Here is a 20,211-nt window from a genome sequence, read left to right on the forward strand (position 1 = left end):
CCAAGATGGCACTTTGCCCACGCTGTCATCCTGCAAACGGCTGCAGGTGTAAAGCTGGGATTGGTGACACCCAGTGCCGCAGGGTGCCACGTCCTTCCCCTCCCACCCTGAGCCCAGCACAGATGCATGGCAGGGCTGGTAGAAGCTGGCTGCGTGCCGCCGCAGATGGATCCCTCATCCTCTGCATGCTGCTGGCTTCTTTCTTTACAAAGACGATCACCAAGATCAGGTTTGCTTGTGTGGCTTTCTGTGATGGTTATTGGATGACAGGGAAAGAAAAAGAAAGAGAAAGGGGCTTTGACAGGCGTATTTGAATGTACGTTATTGCTGTTGATACGTGTTCACCACATACAGTTACACACTGATATTCCTCTAGTTGCAGTTTTGGGAGTGGTAGAAAGATTGGGTGTTAAAAAAAAAAAAATCCTGGCAGTTTTTCAGCTCTTCCCTTGGAAGAAAATTGTGACAAATGTAAAATTTCAGACCTCATTTTGAGGAACAGTGGTGTGCAATTGGCACCTCTTCTCGGGAAGTTCACCTCATCATCTTGAAACAGTGCCTGGATTCAAATGAGTTGTTGTCGTTATCTGCTTCCCATGGATTAGCTCATAGTTTCCTGCACAGCCAATGTCTGAGAGGGCACAATGAGCTGGCTGAGTCCTTCAGAAGTTTGGGTGAACTTTGCAAGGACCCCTGTAGTTCCATGTGCTCCATTCACTGAGTAATGGATATACTTGAGTTCTTGGTGACATTTCTTTGTGTGATTAGGGAAGTATGACAAGGAATGAAAAAGCGTTAGGTGGCAAATCGTTCTGTGTCTTATAGAAAAGAATCTGCCAGTGAATCTCTATGTTCAGCCGTGCTGGGTAGGGAGTGACCCATTGAAGTTTTGTCCTAATATGTTGAAGAAATGTCTGAAGAGAATTACTGAATGTGTCAAAAATACCTTTTTTGTATTAATTATTCAGATTAATTCCTGCATTCCTATGGAAAATAAGAAGGCTACTTAGAAAATGAACTTAAGCCCCACCACACTCCCTACTGATTTCTTTGGGGCTTTGCCTAGACAGCCAGAGGACAACTTGGTACCCTGTACCATGGCAAATGTATTGATTTATAAGGACTGAAATCTCTGTGGCACTGGGGATGAAACAGTAGACCTCAGGAATGCAATACTCCAGTATCATCAAGAGTGACAAATGTTAGATTTTATATAGGTACGAGAGCATTGGTATTCATCACTTAAACTACCAGTAACCTTGGAAAGATAACCTAGCTGTTGGAAATGCAGGGCTCCCAGATTGTCACAGAAATACATTCCAATGTCGTTTTTAAATATAGATGCTAGTGAATATACTGAAAAATAAATTAAAAAATGGGGTAGGAAAGAGAAATGATTTACATAGTGCTGCTTCCCTTTGCTTCTGACATGCAGAAAGTATTGTAATGACAGGGCAGATCATAGCTTTGTACAAATGGTGCAACTTGATTAAGCGTGAGAACCCCTGATGTTTCAGGCTTGGTTCAAGTTTCTGCTCATCTGTAGCAACTGGCCCATTTGCTGGCCCCTGAACATGAAGGTTGGGTGATTCCTAGCAGGAGTTACAGCTTTCCCTGCTAAGCTTTACTCCTTAATTATCCAGAATAGGACAAATCGACATTTCAAAGACCAGCACTATCTGGTTATTTCCATCCACATAATCTTCAGATTGCCCTGGAGCATTCTGCTGTCTCCTAGATCTAGGTAACAGTTTTGATCTGATTTCCCATGCTTTTGCTCACTGGGCACTGAATATTTTTTTGTCCATCTGCTCACATACTGCAGCTCAAAATGCTCAAGTGAAGTTACAGCACAGATTTGTATGGAAAGAAGTCTGCCACAGTTTTCTCTGCTAGTTTATGTGATGTGTTCAAACCTAATGCTAGTTCCTGGACACTGGGCTTTGTGTGGTCTGGAGAGCCCTGCTTGCATTTACACTCGATAGGAATAACTAATGGAAACCCATCTTTCCGTTATCATACCTGTGGTTGTGGTTACGTGGAAGGGAAAGAGGATGGCATGGAAAGTAAACAAAAAAAGCCCTGCCAGAAGTACATTTTCATTGTACAACTCAGTGGTTGCATTTTTATAGGTCACACTAATTTGAAATGCATAGGCAAATCTTTCGGGTTCCCTCCTACTCCTGCTTCCTATTGTGAAGGGAAAAATTCCATTTTGTGGAAGTTGATTAGTTACTTGTCAGTATTTTTAGCAAGGCTGTGCCTGAATGAAGTTTAAATCATAGCAAAGGTGAATGCAGCTTGATGGGAGCTCCGCACCTTGGAGTGCAGCCCTGTCTGGTTCAGCTGGGATCAGACGTAATTCTGTGCTCATTAAAGCATTTCATTCTGATAAAATACATTAAATGAAAATCTTTTTAAATGGGGGAAAAAAAAGGAAAGTCAAAACATTATCTCTGCCAAAAAATCCTCTGTTAATTACAGGGTATTTTTCTTTTCTTTCAAAGGAACATCCATGTCTGCTCATATGCATCAACCACACTAACTAGGAAATGAGTGTAAGAAAAATAGTAGACATGAAAAAAGGAATTTCTGAGTTTCAGATGCTGAAGAATTTCTAGTTTTAGATCCAAATAACGAATTGATTAATCAGAGTATAAACAATTACGTGCGTATGTAAGGATAAAACCATGTTTTAGAGATGGTATCGGTGCTTTGCAAATTTTGATTTTGTTTCAAGCTGAAAAAAAAAAAAAGTGATTGAATTTTATTGATACATGCATATTTATTTTGCAACCATTTTTGAAAATCATGGGCTTAATTTCCTTGTGCCTGGCTCTCACCTTTGTATTAGGAATAACATTTTACATGCTGTGAAATATTTTACTGTAGTGAGGATAATTTCATTACTAATTGTCAGGTACTCTCATTATTATAACCATGAGGTCCATAAGAATGCCTATTAAAAATACAAAAACAATATGAAATCCACCTCCTTCCCCGAGCAAATGACTCATACAGCACACTGATCAACTGAGATAAAATACTTAATAGTCGCTTCTTTGCTAAGTACCCTTTATTTTCTCACTGACTCGTGTTCCTTTTAGCCACATGTGTAGCTAATTCTTAATTGTCTATTATCTAATTATCTATTAGCTAATCCTGTTTTTCATTCTCTTTTCTTTAATCTCGAGAAGTATCTCAGTTTGGGGTCCACATACAAGTCTGCAGCTTCTTCTGATTGAAATATGGAGGTAGTTTTAGAGGCTGAAGTCTTTGCCTATCACACAGGGTTGTATGAAAGCCATTCATTTACAGGACAGAGAGTGCTGTGGAGGAACAGCCTTTGGTCATGGAAAGCTTAGATGATGGACTTCTCCATGAACTACTGCAATAGCATTCACCTTATGAGTGTTCCAGACTTCCATCTTTACCTCTTGGGAGCTGCCTGTCTCCAGCTTGATTTGCACTGGCCCTAATTTTCCCAGCTTGCATACATTAAACAATTAAAAAATTAAATTTTCCCCCTGAGATCTCATACTATAAACAATTTGTTCTTTCTCATTACATCAGCATGAAAATCCATTGCAGAAGACTGAGACAGGATCTTGGTGCTCTTAGGAACTGCCTTGATTGCATGCTACAAGCACAGCATGCTCGCTCCTATCCAGAGCTGGTAATCTCAGACACAAGAATACTAGAAACAATCTAATGTGTGTAACAGGGAACAAGAAGGAAGGATGTGACTTATGTAAATTTAATCAGAAAGTCCTGAAGTGCTTTGGAAAGTCGGAATGTAATATACCTGAGGACTCTTGTTTCTTGACAGCAATGCCATTGATTGGTTGGGTTCCATACAGCACAGTGCATGTTAATGCAGCAGAGAGTTCTTTCAGAAGTGCCAGAAAACCCCAAAGTGGACTCATGAATGGATTTAGCACATGTTAAACTATATGGCAAAATTGGATATTCCATATGAAAAGAATTCATAGCACAGCCAGGAGCTGGACAGCATGTTTGGGGGCCATGTCTGGGCATTGGTAATAGATGGAATGAGACAGTTCTCCAGAAGTCTCAAATCCTGGTGCTAGAGGTGCACACAAGGAGTACTCTGAGCTGAGGAATCCCAGCTGGCACAGCCTGTCATACCTGAATATTGCTGTTTCTTTTGCTCATCGCAGATATTTCAGCATGCACCTTTGCACTGTTTTAAATAGTTTTATTGTAGGAAATCCCTCATGCCTCCTCTATCAACCACGTTGCTTACTGCTGTGAAATTGGCAGTTCAGAATCCATTAACTCCCAGCTGCAAGACAGATGGCATCTGTCTGTGGTGAGAGAAGGTTTGTTGAGAAAAGGCCTCGCAAATGCTTCCCAAAGGAGATCAAACCTCACTTTTCCTGAGAGATGCATGGACAGTTTTGATTACAAATAGGCCTAGATCTTCCTTCTTCGTGGGAACAGGTGTTTCTTTTGCCTCTCTAACCACAAACAAAGAGAAAAACCCACCATGGTTCTGGCACTCTGTACATCTTGTCTTTGGTATCCCTGCAAGTGTCACCAGCTGGAATTTGGAAATTAGATGCTTTTGTCTGCATTGTAGTAGCAATGAGAAGCAGCAAACCAAGGGTGGAGATGTGGGGCATCACGCAAACTGTGCTGCTCAGTGGAGCCACCGTCTTTCTTCAAAAGGTGGTTGCAGGATGGTAGATTGCATGGCACAAACCAGCCTGAAAGCAAACAAATATTAGCAGGAAAATGTTTCATGAAGCATAAGCAGGTGTTGCTGTAGTCTCAGCTCTGGTATGGATCTGTTCTCTGTCTGTGTGCATCACCAGGACAGGATCGCTGCACTTCAGATGAAGGGAGAAGGAGAAATGCTCTCTCAACTCTTCCTTTGAAATTTCCTATAAGTAGGCAGCTTAGAGCAGGTTCTAAATACAAACCAAGCTGTATATTTTCTTCAGACTACATTCCTTTGTTTGCATTCTCCCTGGTGTGTGAAGGCTGGATGTCATTCTTAACTCTCCCATCATTTCACAGAAATATCAAGCCAGATCCTGATGTAAATTCATGCATCTCTGCCAGAGCTGGTGGGGCTACACCAGAGTGTTCTATTTGGGAATCTAGGCCGGATAAAGCAGATGCCCGGTGCTTTATGGGCTTTACATGCACACACACACATACAGCATTGTGGACTGAAAAGTGCAGCTACAGCATAAATGCTCCATTTGAAAATCTCTTACAACAGCATTCAAGCCTATACTGTAATTATACATATTGTATTTCCTTGTATTCAGACCCATGGGGAATTTATATTGTCCTTGCTAAAGCCAGAGGGACTGAAGGAAAGCAGTCATTTAATGATTCAGCTGTCTTGGGCTCTATGATTTAATCAATCATATGAAAGAAATTTTTAGATTCTTTGTGTTTAGGGTTCTCTTGTCTGAGCAGAAAATGTTCCCTTTTTGAATTGCTTTAATAGCTGTATTTATGCAGCTGAAAGTTCCTTAAGAAATGAAAGTAAAATCAAATTGCTGAGAATGCCTAGATAATTTATCGGAGAATATTCAATTAGAATATATTAATATTTTAGATTTCCATCATTAATTTAATATTCAGAGATTTAATTTAGTCGTTGAATTGCTGTAGTGCCATGCGTGGGTAGATTGTTAGGCTGAGTGCTTAAAACACCTGCCACAAATGGGTGAATCTAACTTTGATTCCCAAGAGCACAAATGCCTTTCTACTGACATAAGTCTTGCAGCACAAAACTCAGACCGTAAATCTTGCCTCTACTCTGCATTTTTCCATAATTGCAGAATGGAATAATACAATCTTCTAGCAGGAGTAAATGCAAGAACCTTATTTATTTATGCATTCAAATCCAGGCTGAGGGGGAGTTTGGTGCCTTGTGGTTCTGAATTTGTCGGTGTTTGACTGAAGAATTTCATTTTGCCAGCTCAGCCTTGTTACTTACTCAAGGAGAACTGTCAAAAGTGAGTTGGGGATTTTAAGGTGATTGACACTTTGCAGACAAATATCAAGGAAGTCCCATTGGCCAACTGAGCTAAAAATATTGCTCTGAGATTTTGCCATTTTCCAAAAGTCTTTGGGAATAGTAACATGAATGGGAGAATGCCCCAGTATATCATCAAAAAAAAACCAGCAACCCACTAAATACGCCACGTGATTTGGGAGTTATTTGGAAATGACCATGAAATACAGTCCCAATGGCATGGAAAAGAAAAACAAAACCAACAGATTTTTAATTTCCACATGACATAAACCCTGACATTCTTCGAAGCCGTTGGCAGCAATGAGACTCCCATTTGCTCCCATTCAGATCCAGAAGTGTCAGCATAAAATTTCAGAAGTGTCAAAATTCATTGATAAGATTCCAGCTTTAAGCCCTGGGATGGTATTTTTGTTTGATTGTTTATAGTGTGGGTTAAAATCAAGTCAGGATCCAGGTACCATCATTGTAGGATTAGTGCTTGCGCTTGGCAATTTGTGTCCTTAAGCTTGGACACGTGTATAGATGATTACCTAATGTTGGTACAGATTCTGTTCAGCTTGGTGCCTACATGTGTTCCTTGAAAGCAAAGGCAACGTTCAGCCACTATATCTGAATGCATAAAAATCTGGGATGTTACAGAGGGTAAATAACAGTTACAGTTTGGGCACAGGTGATTAAACAGAGTGGGTATCTTGGGAACAGACCGCTGGTCTGACCTCACCTGTGAAGTGTTGTTAGGCAGTCATTTCAAACCTCCAGGGTGCAGCAGAGAGGGATATCCTAATAGCTATTTATGGCCACAATGCCAAGAGTCACTTATAATAAATAATGAAAATTGTAAATTAGATCCATACAATCTTCACTTAGGTATTTTTCCATATAGGGGCAGATCTCTGCCACCCCCCTCACCACCCCTTGCCTTTTAGCTCCTGCTAAGAGTTCATCTCGGGAACAGAAAACATAGGAAGCACAGGAGGCACAGAAAGATAAACACCCCTTGCCTTGAACTGTCGTCCCAGGCATACTGCAAAATAGTTCATCAATACTCCAAAGAGTATTTAGTTATAATACCCCACTGCACACACACTGCAGCATGTCGTTACACCCCCATCCTCTACAGAAACTGAGATAACAGTAATAGCCACTCGGTATGGCTATCATCAGTGTAGAGGCAAAGCTAGGAAGGCGTATTCAGAGCCAATGAACACAGCTCAGGAAAGCTATTCAAAGTCTGTAAAGATGGGGTATGCTGTAAAAACAGTGAGTTAATTTGCTAAGAAGAAGGTTTGTTTTTTACCTCGTGCCTTTTCCAAGAAAAAATAATAATAATGAAGAAAAAGCAAAGATGCGAACAAAGAACTTGCAATCTGCCTCTTTTCTGCAGCAGTTTATTACTGAACACTCATCACTCACATTAGTGATTGGTTACTGTGGGACTTGGCTTCCTTGATGAATTGAAATGGAGTCCCAAAGACATAGCAGGGCTGTGTGGGTGTGAGTTTGGATTTGCAGAGTAGGGGTGCAGATATAACCTTGACAGCTAGGCTGTAGCTGAAATTCGCTCTATTAAGCTGGAATATGATAGGAAGCAAAAAAGACATGCACACTATTTCTTCCCTTACCATTGCATATGTTCCTGCTAGTCTGCACCTCCAAAGAATTAAATTCAGCACCCTGGAATTTCGGATGGCAGCTTTGAGGATTTTAGAGAATTTACTCTGGAGCTAATTTTAAGCTCTCACTGCTGCAGTTAATTGTTTTATTTATAACTGCTGAGATTGTCAGACAGAAAGGTGTCACCGTCTTAATCCTTTCTCGCCCGTGTCTAATGCAGACTGCTGAGAGGCATCAGCCATGGTTACATGGGGGGGCAGCAAAGAGTGGATGTGCAGCAGCTTACCATAAATTTGTTTAAAGCCTCATCTCTTTGCTATTTTTATTTTCCATAGCTCTTACCATATTTTTAATAATCACCATATTTTAATAAGATTCATATTTGTTGCCAATTTCCTTAATTTAAAGGACATTTTCCTCCTATCCAAACACTTAGACAACTTTAAACAAACAAACAAACCCTTGGATTATATTAAGGCAAACATTTTGCCCAAGGCAGTTTGGGTATCTGCAGATGGTACTGAACATTTTGGCCAATGTTCAGCGGAGATTTTAAGTACGTGCCTAAATCTGAGCTTTCGCATAGTTCCACTGGCTCTTCTGAATCTATTTAGTGACAGAAAGCCAAGGACGTGAGCAGTGCCTCACTGGATTAGGACCAAGTGTTTAGCATCTTGCAGTACCAACCTTTCTGGCCATGCTTATGGTTTTCCTCACAACTCTGTTGTTATTTACATTTCTCTGCAAGTGCACAGATCGTGCTTCCAGCTGTACACACATCCAAGCCTTTGCATATTCCCTTCAAGCATATTGCTTTTTGTCTAACAGACACCGAGCCAGGAGCCCATCCTGAAAAGCCAGCCAGTAGACCTTGATTTCACATTGTTTGTAGTGGTTAAAGAGAGATGAATTTCTTTTAGTCCTGTGAACCTCCAGGAATCCGTGCATCCTCTGAAAGCATGTGTGCTGCAAATATATACATGTGGAAGTGGTGGGGTCACTGTCTCTGAAGTGTTTCAGGAACCTTGGAGATGTGGCACTGTGGGATATGGCCAGTGGGCATGGTGGGGTGCACTGGACTTGGGGATCTTTTTCTGTGTTTGTTGCAGAGGTGTTGGACTAGATGACCTTTAAAGGCCGCTTCCAACTCTAGGGATTCCATGAACTCAGTGGTCTTTTCCAGCCTTAATGATTCTATGATTCTGTATAGCAGGAAATAAAGTCATATGGAGTGTTCAATTGCATCACAGCAAACCAAACGTGTAGGGCTGTCCTATGCGAAACTTCTCCCAAGCAATTCTACTTTGGGCGTCAGGTTTTGGAAATCAGGACTAAGCTTCTATGACTTGAGTTATAAGCTCCCAAAACTGAAAGTTTATGCTGGAAATATTAAGAGAGCTTTAAATGCCATAGTGCTGGCAGGCATTACAGTGATGGTTCACCTTCCGGACTCCTTTCTTCGCTGGCAATCTCTGTTGATTTTAATCAAACTACTAAATGTCCTGAGGAGGAGTTTGCACCTGTCCTTGGTTTTACAGCCCTTTTAGGCTGTTTTGCAGTTGACTTGTTTGATCTGTGCTTCAAGGCTTCGTGAGCTGTAACATTTACTTAAGCAAAGTAGCTGATTTTATTGTCATGAAGAAGTGCAGTGGTTTAAGGAAGAAGAAGTGCTGGGCAAGGTTGTTGTTTCTGTCTGAGAACGGAGAGACACATGTCACATTGTGGGAAGGTTGGTGGCAGGACCAGTGCTTTCCCCTTACAGTAACTGGCTGCAATCAGGGGAATTGATACAGCTGCCGCTTGCTGCTGTGGCCTCTTGGAGGAATCTGCTGGACTCAGAGCTGCTGCTGGAATTGTAGCAGCTAAAAGGCAGTGTTCCTGAAAGCACTGTAAGGTTCCTGGAGGTATTTCAGACATAACAGCACTGGAAGGGGATGTATTAGGAGAGGGAGGGTGGAAGAAATTAACACGGAGGATCCGCACTAAAAAGTGATGTTGCTTAATTTGCAGCTCTCTTTGGAGGGATTTCAAATGTTTGGCCATCTTAATGCTTTCAGTGGCGTGGTTTGCAGTGAAATGATGACACATTTTACTTACCAGTAAATAACGTTCAGCTGCATCTAACAGAAAAGAAATTAGAGTAAAAGCAGCAGACATCATCAGCACATAGATCTTTAGCAGAAGATTATAGCAGTTATTTATTATTTGAAAGCACAGAATTGAGAAGCAGCAAGGTGGCAGTTTTCTTTCAGAGATGGAAAATGCACCATCTAATGTATCCATGGAAAAAAAAATATATACTGCACCAAAGCATTCGCATTCAGCTTGATGGCAAAAACACTATTCGTTAGCATCTGTTTTTGCAGGGAAACTCCTGTTAAGAGAGGAGTTTAAATATCGGAGGAAGCATTTTCAGCAACTGTCTGGGTTTGCCGAATCCTTTTCAGACAGTTTTATGTTCCTGGTGCAGATTTGTGTTTGCTAAAGGAAAAGGCAATTCAAAATTTATGAAACAGCTGCTGTTCTTTTGAGCACCTAAGGGACGGAGTGAGACAGCATGTATGGATGTTGGAAGTCATTAGAAGACCAAAGAGAAACTTTCTATTATTATTTTTGAACCATAACCCACAGTACCTGCAAATATTAAAAGTGTTTTCTTATATTTTCTAATTAGACATGAGTATAAAATTTACCATTCAGGTATAACGTGCTATAAGGAAATCAGCTCTTCTCTCTGTATCCATCCAGTTGTTAAAGTGTCTCCTTCTGTTCTTTTTGCTTTTGTTTTTCCCACCCTCTTGTTCCTAATGAGACTTCCTCTTTCTCCCCACGACTCTTTATGTAAGCAACCTTAGCTCTTGATTAATCAGTAATTAGGGAAGGAGTCATACTGATTTCAAGTCTCTAGTATCATACTCGTCAAGTGAAATTCAAGACTAAAATCTAAAGGGAAGCTGCAATGTCAATATTGTGCTGTGTCTGAGCTTATGGTGGCAAAATCACATCATAGTCAAACCAGACGATATCTATTTATATAGGCACAAATCTAAGCTGTTTAATACAGGGTGAAATACGCATAATGCTCCCCCACAGCTGCTTTCCACACACATTCCCTGTTATTGCCCAGCTTTGCCATGATCAGCATTCAGTATTATGGCTTAAACTTTGCTACGCCCTCTGTCATCTCTACTGACACGTTCTGTTTCACTTCACTTTGTATTTGCTGAGCAGTGAGGGCCTAATTCAAAATTTAATGAGCCCTCATTAACCTCAGTAAGCTTTGGATCAGTCCCTTGTAGTCTAATATTGTAATAATGCTAGGGTATTATGGAGTTAAAAGCTACCATACAGTGGGCTGAGGATAAAGTCACTGCAGGCGTGCAGCTTAATGGGGTATTAATTGGATAGAGGGTATTCATAAGTACATTGCACTGAAAGAGCAGAATAACTACTGAATGGTATGGTCCTGGAGCAGGCAAAGCCTGAGTTTCCTTTTGCATCAGTCTTCACTATAATTATGCATCTGGCATCTGAGGAGTTAACCCAGACTGGGGAGAGTTTTCTGGCCCATTTTAATGGATGCTGTAATTGACGGTTCATCTTCCCTCTCATAATCCTGTTCTGAAGTTCTGTCCATGTTGGCTACATCAAAACTGTTCCTCAAGAAGCAAAGTATTCTCACAAAGGTGGTAGTGTTGGAAAGGATTCATCAAAGGGAGCTGCTAATTACACACAACAGCTTTTTCATTTCCCTTTTTCTTCACTGGGATAAGGTGCTTTCAACACATCATTTAAAATAACCTGAAATGTTGTGTAGTCAGGGCTCTTGAAGCCAGTACACCTGCTGCAAGCCCGGCAAGATCTGCGTTTCTATGGAGCACTCGAGCATTGCCTTCAGCTGTGCTGATAGAAGCCCTATGCTGAGGCATAGCAAAGCAGCTCACATCCAACATTTAATTCTACTTCCTCCTTTATACCCTATCCTGATATATTTTTTTAATTTATTACCGAGGTTTTTGTGTGTTTCTTTTATGTTTTTGTTTTTATAAATAAAGCTTGAATCCTGGAGATGCTGTACTTAGAGAAGCTGGGACCAGGCTGTTGTGAACGTTGGCTATTGAGAGGCCATAGGTGGATCTGCATTCCAGACTCCTTTTATTGCAGCCTCCCTGTAGTTCTTCATAGAAAATATGCTTTCCCTTTTCCATAGCTGCCCCCAATCCCTTGCCCTGTGCAGGGCTCATTCCCAAGCATCCAACCTGCAGTGCTAACATGGAGGTGGCTTACCAAACTTTAGTCAAACCTAAGTTACCATCTCTAAGTTAAACACAGAAACGCTGTAGTGCCTTGCAGAGGATACAATGACACATTCCTGTATTTCTTTGTGTCAGGTGCACTGCAGTGGTGGGAGCTGCATCTACACCTTGGGCAGTCTGCAAGGGAGGACTGGGCAAAGCGCACTCAGTCAGTGGTGATGTAGCTCCCCTGAATGGGAATCCAGTACCTGAGTGCCTAAGCAGATCCTGCCTCATGCCCAAATCCCCTTCATGTGTGGATCTTCGACTCTCAGGACCATTTTTCCCTTCTCTGCTCCACCAGGTGGTGCAGCCTTAAGATAAACAATGTGGGAATGGTTTTTCTTGACTTTTTACACTGTTTTAGATCCTTAAAGATAGAAGCTGCTGAGAGAAAGCATAGCAACATGGAAGTGTCCAGGAGTGAACTTTGATGTGGGGCTGTGCAGGAACAGGCCGCCAGGTTGCAGAGTGTCCCCGCCTGATGTCAGGGCCAGGATGGCAGGCTGCTGCTGCCTGCTGCTAGATATTCTCATATGCGTCGAAATTGAGGATTTTGTTATTTTTTGCAGCTTTCCATCAGAAGAGGAGGATCGATTCCTTACACTTGTTTAGCTTAGATATTCTCTGCATGCCTTGCTTTTTTAAAGAGCTGTTCCTTTCCTTCTGTGAAGCCACAGATGTAACAAGTCCCGTCTTTCCCCATGCAGCCAAGTGCTTTTCCCTTTGGGCTGGTGACAAGTTGTTTTTTCTCTGTATAGCTAGGGGAAAAAAAAGAAAAGAACAATCACATATGTAACCATTATAGAAATGTTTTCATGGAAACTCCCAATACATGCTCGCTCCAGAAGACTTGTCCCAATTATATGTTATTTTTAAGCAAAAGGTTGTGTGGTAGCAGTCTCTGTACTGCGTGTGCTAGTTCATGGTTCCCAGCAGTAGCTCCTTGCTGTCCCAATCCCATATGTGAAGCATGCTAGGAAATGCTGCTTCATTGGTGCTGTCCTTTTTATTCTCCGATTGATCAAGCAGCTGCTAAAATAAGCTTTTCCTTTGAGCAGTTCTGCTGTGCAGTCCTGGGAACATGTCCCCATGTGTGTTCTCCATCTCAGAGCAGATCGATCCCACTGCTCAGCTCAGGAGCCAAGCACAGTGACAGGAAGCTGTAAGCTCACCCCAGGTCTTTACTTCATGCACTTTCAGTCTCCATTCCTACTTCATTCCAAACCTTTGTTTTCAGGTATGAGAGCAATAAGTATAGAAACAAATAATAAAAAATCAAGTGGACTTGGGATGACTCTGGGAATTGAGAATGTAAACACAGTGCAATCTGTGATGAAACCTTGAGAAATTCCCACTGTTGTCTCTCTTTGGACTCACGTACCAGGTAAATGTCACAGCTACAGCGTTTTGGAAAGGTTGCAGTGATTTCTTATGGGACAGTGTGGGAGGAAGTGTGGACACTGAGTGTATTGCTTTAAGGATTTAATCAAAGTGAAGGGGATTTCATTAGTCTTTTTCATTCAGTCCTTCTGGTTGTGCTTTATTTATAATTCCATTTCTATCTGATTGAGAAAGATGTTTATCCATTCAATTTCTTGATGAATGATTAAGAAGAAAGTACGGACGGGATGCTTTTAGAGCCTTTCAGCCCTGTAGTTGTAGCCACTTAAACTGATAGCTTGCACAGGGAAATGGAACGTGAATCAGAGAAAACATGGAAAATAATAGGGGGAAAATGCAGAAGCCAATTCTGATGAGTTTTATTAAACCCAAAGATCTTCCACTTCATAGAGAAATTATTTAAGTTTCATGCAGCTTTTGAGATTATGACAAGCTGAACAACTTGTTCTGGCTTGGTGCTCAAGCGCCATATGGTACTACTTCAGCAATTTGATGTGATATTATGAATAAGAGTGCATGAGTAGTGAAATGTTTGGGGTTTTTGTATCACATTGGCCTTCTGCAGTAGACATTAAAAATGAATTCAGTTCAGAGTAAGGGAAAGGGTAAAAAAAAGAAAAAGAAAAATCAGACCTGCAGGTTTCTACCACCTGCCAGAGGTGCTGTTAATAGATGGAACTACCTTGTTTCCTATGCAATTTATACTTGCTTTCCCTTGTGTAATAACTCTTTCACAAAGAAGTTCTGAAGACTGTGCAGCAGATGAATATACCAATTCAAACTATGGATTAACTGAGGTTCAGCTGAATTCATATCCTTTACCAAGATCCAAGGTGCTGGTGGCCATCATAGAAGATTGGAAATCTGGTATGGTTGGCAGTTAGTGATCTCTGCTCATGTTCTACCAGACAGTTTGCAGTGAATTATGGACATGTAAGAAAAATGAATTTGTTACTAACTAGAATGGATTTGGTACAATCATCTGTGTAAATTGTGTATCTGAAAGCACAGATAAAGGCATGGAGAGGACTGTGTCAGGACATGGCTGTGCCTTGGGGTGTGAAACTGCCAGCCCTGGTGAGTGCAGGGGATGGGGTCTGGGCTGCAAAAGCAGGTTGCTGGGAGGAATCACTGCGAGGTGAAGGGCTTCACAGGAACTGTCTGAGGATCTGTGACTCATTCTCTTTCCTGCAGCTGGAAGGTCTTGACCTGCTGAGAGAGATTGAAGCTGGAGCCTTGACCTGGTGACTTGCAGGTTATCTGTATTGGGAAACTTTCTCTTTTCTCTGTTTTCAAATGTACTCTGAAATTGACCAGAAAAAAAAACACCCACCACATTTAAAAAAATAAAATAAAAAGCAACAACAAATCCACAGTGATTTCCCAGCCTGTCCACAGCTGAGACCCTTGAGGAGAGGCTGTGTGTCAGTCCTGGTCACATACTGCTAAAGGCAGCTGAGCCCGGGGCTATTGCTGTTGCTCTTTGTTTGCTCTGAAGCAACAGAAAGATCTCCTGACCTGTGGGGTGTAAAGAAGCATTTATCACACATTTTCTGAGACCTTGATCTCTGTGAAAGCTTCGAAGGGAAGAGGAAAGTCTGGTATGTGGCAGCAGGACTGATGCTCATCCTTGGCAGGAGAGGCTTTGGCATGTGCATCACTGTTAAATTATGGAGCTGGGCCACCCTTAACCTACGCAAGCTGTAAGTTCTTAATCTTAAATAATTAAATAAATGAAGAACTGAGGGCAAATTTTCAAACTCTGCATGCAAGCTCTTGTGGAAACTTGGGTGTGAAACTTTGCACGGAGGCAGCGTGATGGGCAGGGAAACACGGCCAGCGAATGCGTAAGTGACTGGTTAGATGGATGCAGAGCTGATCACTTGGGTGTTTAATGTGATGCTGGGAGAGCCAGGGATACTAAATGCACGCCTTGGAAATTCAGCCCTGTGTTTCCTAGTCTGTGTTAGAGCTGTAGTAGGAGCATTTCAAGGGACAAGTGCTGCTCTGAGCACAAACTGTTCATGCAGAGAAGTGCCTGATTTTTCTGAGAAGTAATTTTCAGACAGTAATTTTTGGATTTGTCATGTCTGGATGTTTCCCTGAATTTGTTTTTCAAATGGCTTTTTGGTTCAGAATGGAGCTTTAGTTTATAATGAATATAGTGCTTCCGCACCACATTGCTGCCTGGCTTTCACTGACTGTTTTGCATTGGTTTTCTTCTTTAAGGCTTCCTTTCTTCTTATTCTTAATATATTCCCAGTTGGAATCGGGTATCTGGTTTTAAAAATAAATAAATAAATAAAGAATCTGCATTGCTGCAGTGATTTTGAGCAGTTGTATCCTTTTATGCATCGTTCTCACACAGTGTGAACATTTTAACCTTTTCTTAATTATTAGCATTTCCATCCCCGCTGTTCATTAATCTACACTGGGCAAAGACTGTGATGTGTCACCCAGGGACGCTGCAGCAGCAGCTGCTCAGCCTGTGCTCTGCAGAAGCCCCTGCCCACAGAGATTGTCGTGGGGCATCTCCTGTTTCCCTTTTGAAGTCTGAACCTTAAAACTGATTTATTTATTTTGTAATGGATAGGTTGGCTTGCTGTCCTGGTGAGTTATCTCCTTTTCTTAAGCCCTTTGAAGCACTAGAAATGCTAAAACGTTGTATAAATCCAAATAGCTGTTACTGCTCTTGAGTAGCAACCAGTGCATAGCATATTCGTAACACAAGTATACAAAACCAATTGCAGCTGAATTATGGCTGACACCTGGCAAAACATAACATGAGGAATAGATAGGAATTAAGCAGTACATTTTCTGACAAGGCTGAGGTCCAGCCTCTCTTCCTATGACTCCTGTTCTCACTTGCAGATTCTACTACGGATGAATCTACAGCTTTAGCTACCTGGCTTTTGTTCTCAGATATTTAGTACTGTATGGTCTCAGACTACAATTCATGGCTGAATGACAGGCTCAAACACTGCTGATGCTGATAGAGGCTAAATGACTTGGCAGAAGTCAGGAAGGAAATCCAGGGTGTGCCTGAGAAAAGAGCTGAGCCTCCCAAGTCCCACAGTGCAATCCCCCTCAGACTCACCTGCTTTGCGCTCGCTCTGGTGGTGTTAAGGTGTTGCTGTGATAGAAGACCTGATAGAAAACTACCATCAAATCTAGTTTTAAAAATAAAATTAAGCCAAACTGAAACTCATTTTGAGTGTTCACATTCCACATCATGACCATTATATCTTTCATAATGAACCGAGGTCTCTGTTCAGAATGTGATGTTGTTCTGGCTGAAGTTATGAAGTTATGATTCTGATTTTCCCATAGGTTTTCTTCTTCTTTTTCTTATTACTTCTCTGCAGAGAAAGCAAAGAGTCGCTTTCTGAGTTCTTTACAATTGAGTCTGGTTGTTCTCCTGAGATCTAAGTTGGTAATTCTCAAATGCATTCAACCCAAGGTTTGCAAACCATATCTGGATGAAACGTAACTGCTTTCTTCTTGGTGAGTGTACAGTACTTAGGAATGTGCAGAAGTCCAGGACTGAACCAACTGTGCTGTTTTTGATGTCAGTGATAAAGCTTTAATTGCGCTTCTGAAATCCTAATGGTAGGTAGAATAGTAGCTCTAAACTAAACAGGAACATCATCAATCTGGAATATGTTTGAGAGAGTAATTCTTCCTTATTCTACCCAACATGGTTACAGTTCTCATACTTAGCTCTGAATACTTTCCCACTCACCTAAATGCAAGTATTCCCTGCCACCCCAGAGAGTTCCACTCCATCCCTTCACTCCCTCCTGCATGCGAATGCTGAAAGCTCCGCTTGAATCTGAACATACTCCTTAATTTCTGTAAGGTTTATCTGCAGCCAAGGCATGTTTGAACAGCTTGCTGCATTCACGGCTTCGCTGTGTTTTGAACATGTTGCTGTGTTTGGATGGCAGGAGGTGAGGAGAAAATGGCAGCGCTTGGGCACGTGCCGTCAGCAGAGAGGTGCTGCCTGACCTCCCCTCCTTGTTTTGTGCCTGATGTTCAATGCTGTTGTGCATATGTAATGGTATCAGCTGCGTGGCTGTAAAGCAGAAGTGTCTTAAAAACTCTCAGTGCTGAGAAAAAGTGAATACTGGGAAAACATCAGTTGTCTTTGGTGGCTGCCACAACCCTGTGTGCCAGTGGGGGCAATACAGCTTCATTCACTCAACTGAGCTTGATTCAGAAGAGCTATGGGGCTAGGTTTCCACTCTTGTCAATACTTTTCTTACTCCACTTGAATTCCATTAATTAGCAGCTATACCTGTTTACATAATGAAGCATGTGAGAGCTTTTATCAGCACATCACGGTATGAAGTGTCGTGGTGTTCTCTTGATCAGGTTAGAAATGCCTGACCTGAAGGTCTGCAGCACTCCAGGACACGGTGTGTGACTCAGCAGCGAGCAGTTCACAGCGGTGTTGTAAGCAAAGTCAGTCCACACACTTTTGCTCCAGTGTAATTTCCCAGTGCTCAGATATTTCGAAGTCAAAACGTGTACTGCTTTTTTGCATGCAGTGTTTAAACTTCTCATCCCAAATGTTTCAGTTCAGTTGCTTGGTTTCACTTAGAAGTGCAGAAACAGGGATGGCAGGGAATTGGCCGTACCACCCACATCTGGTCCGACACAGGGCTGTACAAAGCTGTTGGAGGTTGTAGACTGGTGCAAGTCCAAGTGTGAAGTCCCTCCAAACTGTTTAGTCTCACTCTGTCCCCCAGCCAGTTTGTTTTAGATGCAGAGATGCTGGGTTTACCTTAGTTTTACCAGTGACCATGATGGAGTTTGCATTCATTTCATTTTTTTTTTCTGATAACTGGATTCTGGCATCCTCATAAGTGGAGCACAGTGTATCATACCTATGTATGGAAGTCACAGCTTGAACTGCAGTTGCTCTAATAACTTTTGTACAGTATGTGTGGATTTCTGTGACTTTGGTTGGGAGAAGATGTAAGGCTGACAGTATGAAGTATATTTAGATACTGTAGATGTGAGGGTTTTTTCTTTGGGGTCTACCTCTACTGTGATATGACTGGAGATTGATTTCAGTGGATATTAGTATTTAAAAGGATTTTCCCCTTTTAATCACTTTTTGTTGAACGTATGCTTCATTTCTTTGTGTTCTAGACTGAGGCTTGTTGAAAGGGATGAGGAAGAGACTTTGTATTTCTCTTTCTTGCAGCCTGAGCTCTGTGTGGTTCATGGGAATTCATCTTTCAGGATAGAACACTGAAAGGCAAGAACTCCTCTTTGTGTCTGTGGAAGGGGAAAATCAAGCTTCTCCTACAGTGGGTTTCAAAGTGCTTCGTTAGGAAACAAGAGCATCTTACATTCATGTATCCCAACCAGAATTGGTTTTAAAGAGGCTCGAAGGCAGTGACAAATAGAAGGATTTTATAATGCGTAACTCAGCTGAACCGCTAGCATTCTGCAGGGAGACTTCCTTTGTGCAGAGCTGAAAATGTCATAGGCTACAATGAAGTGATAGTATAAAGTAAAATTCTAAGATTTTCCTTTAAAAGTATGCTTCAAACATACACAATAGAGCTCTGCTTTTAAAGCAGCCAGACCTATCCCCTACAGATTAATTAGTATTACAACACTTCATTTTGAAAAGGAGAAGATGGTAAAGGTGCCTGGATTTAAAAACTTGCCAGAAGTCTTGAAAATATATGGAGAGAATAGCCAGCAAGAGTTCTCTGCAGGGACACGGGTTGATGCCTGGGGACACACAGCTCCTGAGAAGCTGGCATGCCCTGGTGGGGGTTCAGCATGCTGCTCCCCCTGCACACAGCCCAGCTCGGCCCTCCCCTGCCCACCCTGGGACTCTCAGATAAATAATTCCTTTACTTTCACTCCAGGGATTATCATTATATCCCTTGACCATCGCAGGACATCTGTAAGGCAGAGACCAAATCCTCTCTGCGCTCCAGCCTCTGCATTCTTGAGAAAACAGGTCACATTCTGATCCTGAAACATGTTACTATTAAACTTGGCTATTAGTCTAGAGGGAAGAAGCAACACCAAACCAGCAAGCTTGACTTTGCAGAGGATGTAACGTACGTGCTCTTACAGTGACCTCCTGTGGAACCAGGCAGTGCCTTTGCTGGGGCAGGAATACTGCTCCTGGAGCCCCTCTGGTCCTGCTCAGCTCTCTGCTGTTGCTGCAGCTCATTTTGTTGCTCGGGGAGAGCAAGTCTGATTTCTTTCTTTCTCTTCATAAAGCCTTCTCCATTAATTGTTTCAGAGCACTTTGTGCGTGAACATTTGAGAGGCCAGAACTAGTGCTTGCATTCAGCCATTCAAGTATCCAACCTTGTTCTTTGTATAATGGCTTTAATAAATGTTATATCAGTTTTAATATCGTGGGTATTTCATTTACAAGGTGATGATGTGTTTGTAGAGCATGCGGTGCATTTCATTTAGCGGTTACATGCACCGAGGGATACATTGAATAAAATATTACTTTAAAATTAAATGATTTCTTTAATTCTATATACAGGCTCTCTGGGTTGATGCATATTACATCTGATTCAAATGCTGATGTAACTCCTGTAACCTAGTTCTTTGTGCAGTGTAATTTTTTCCATTGTGTTGTCCAGTGAATTTTACGAGTATGATTTGTTAATATGTTCATTTTTATGCTATTCAAATAAGAAGGCAAGTAATTCCACCGCGGTAACTGATCACACTGTGAAATTAGGTTTTGAGAGCAAGCTTTAAAGAGAAATAAAGGGTCCATTTGCTTTTTTTTTAGAGAACTTTCCTCTGTAGTATTGGCCTTGCCTGTGTGTGAATGTCTCTGGCACTGGAGCAATTCCTGGGGAGGTAGTGTAGCAGCTCCTCAAA

General features: G+C 41.7%; 1 protein-coding gene across 1 annotated transcript in view; it reads left to right on the top strand.

Annotated features, from left to right (window-relative positions):
* The window catches only part of CDH4 (cadherin 4), a 408,741-nt gene that overhangs the window by 268,076 nt on the left and 120,454 nt on the right, over positions 1-20,211 (top strand). The gene's annotated exons all lie outside the window — the stretch shown is intronic.

This window comes from Coturnix japonica, chromosome 20 (assembly GCF_001577835.2).
Source record: "Coturnix japonica isolate 7356 chromosome 20, Coturnix japonica 2.1, whole genome shotgun sequence".
Taxonomy (NCBI): Eukaryota; Metazoa; Chordata; class Aves; order Galliformes; family Phasianidae; genus Coturnix; species Coturnix japonica.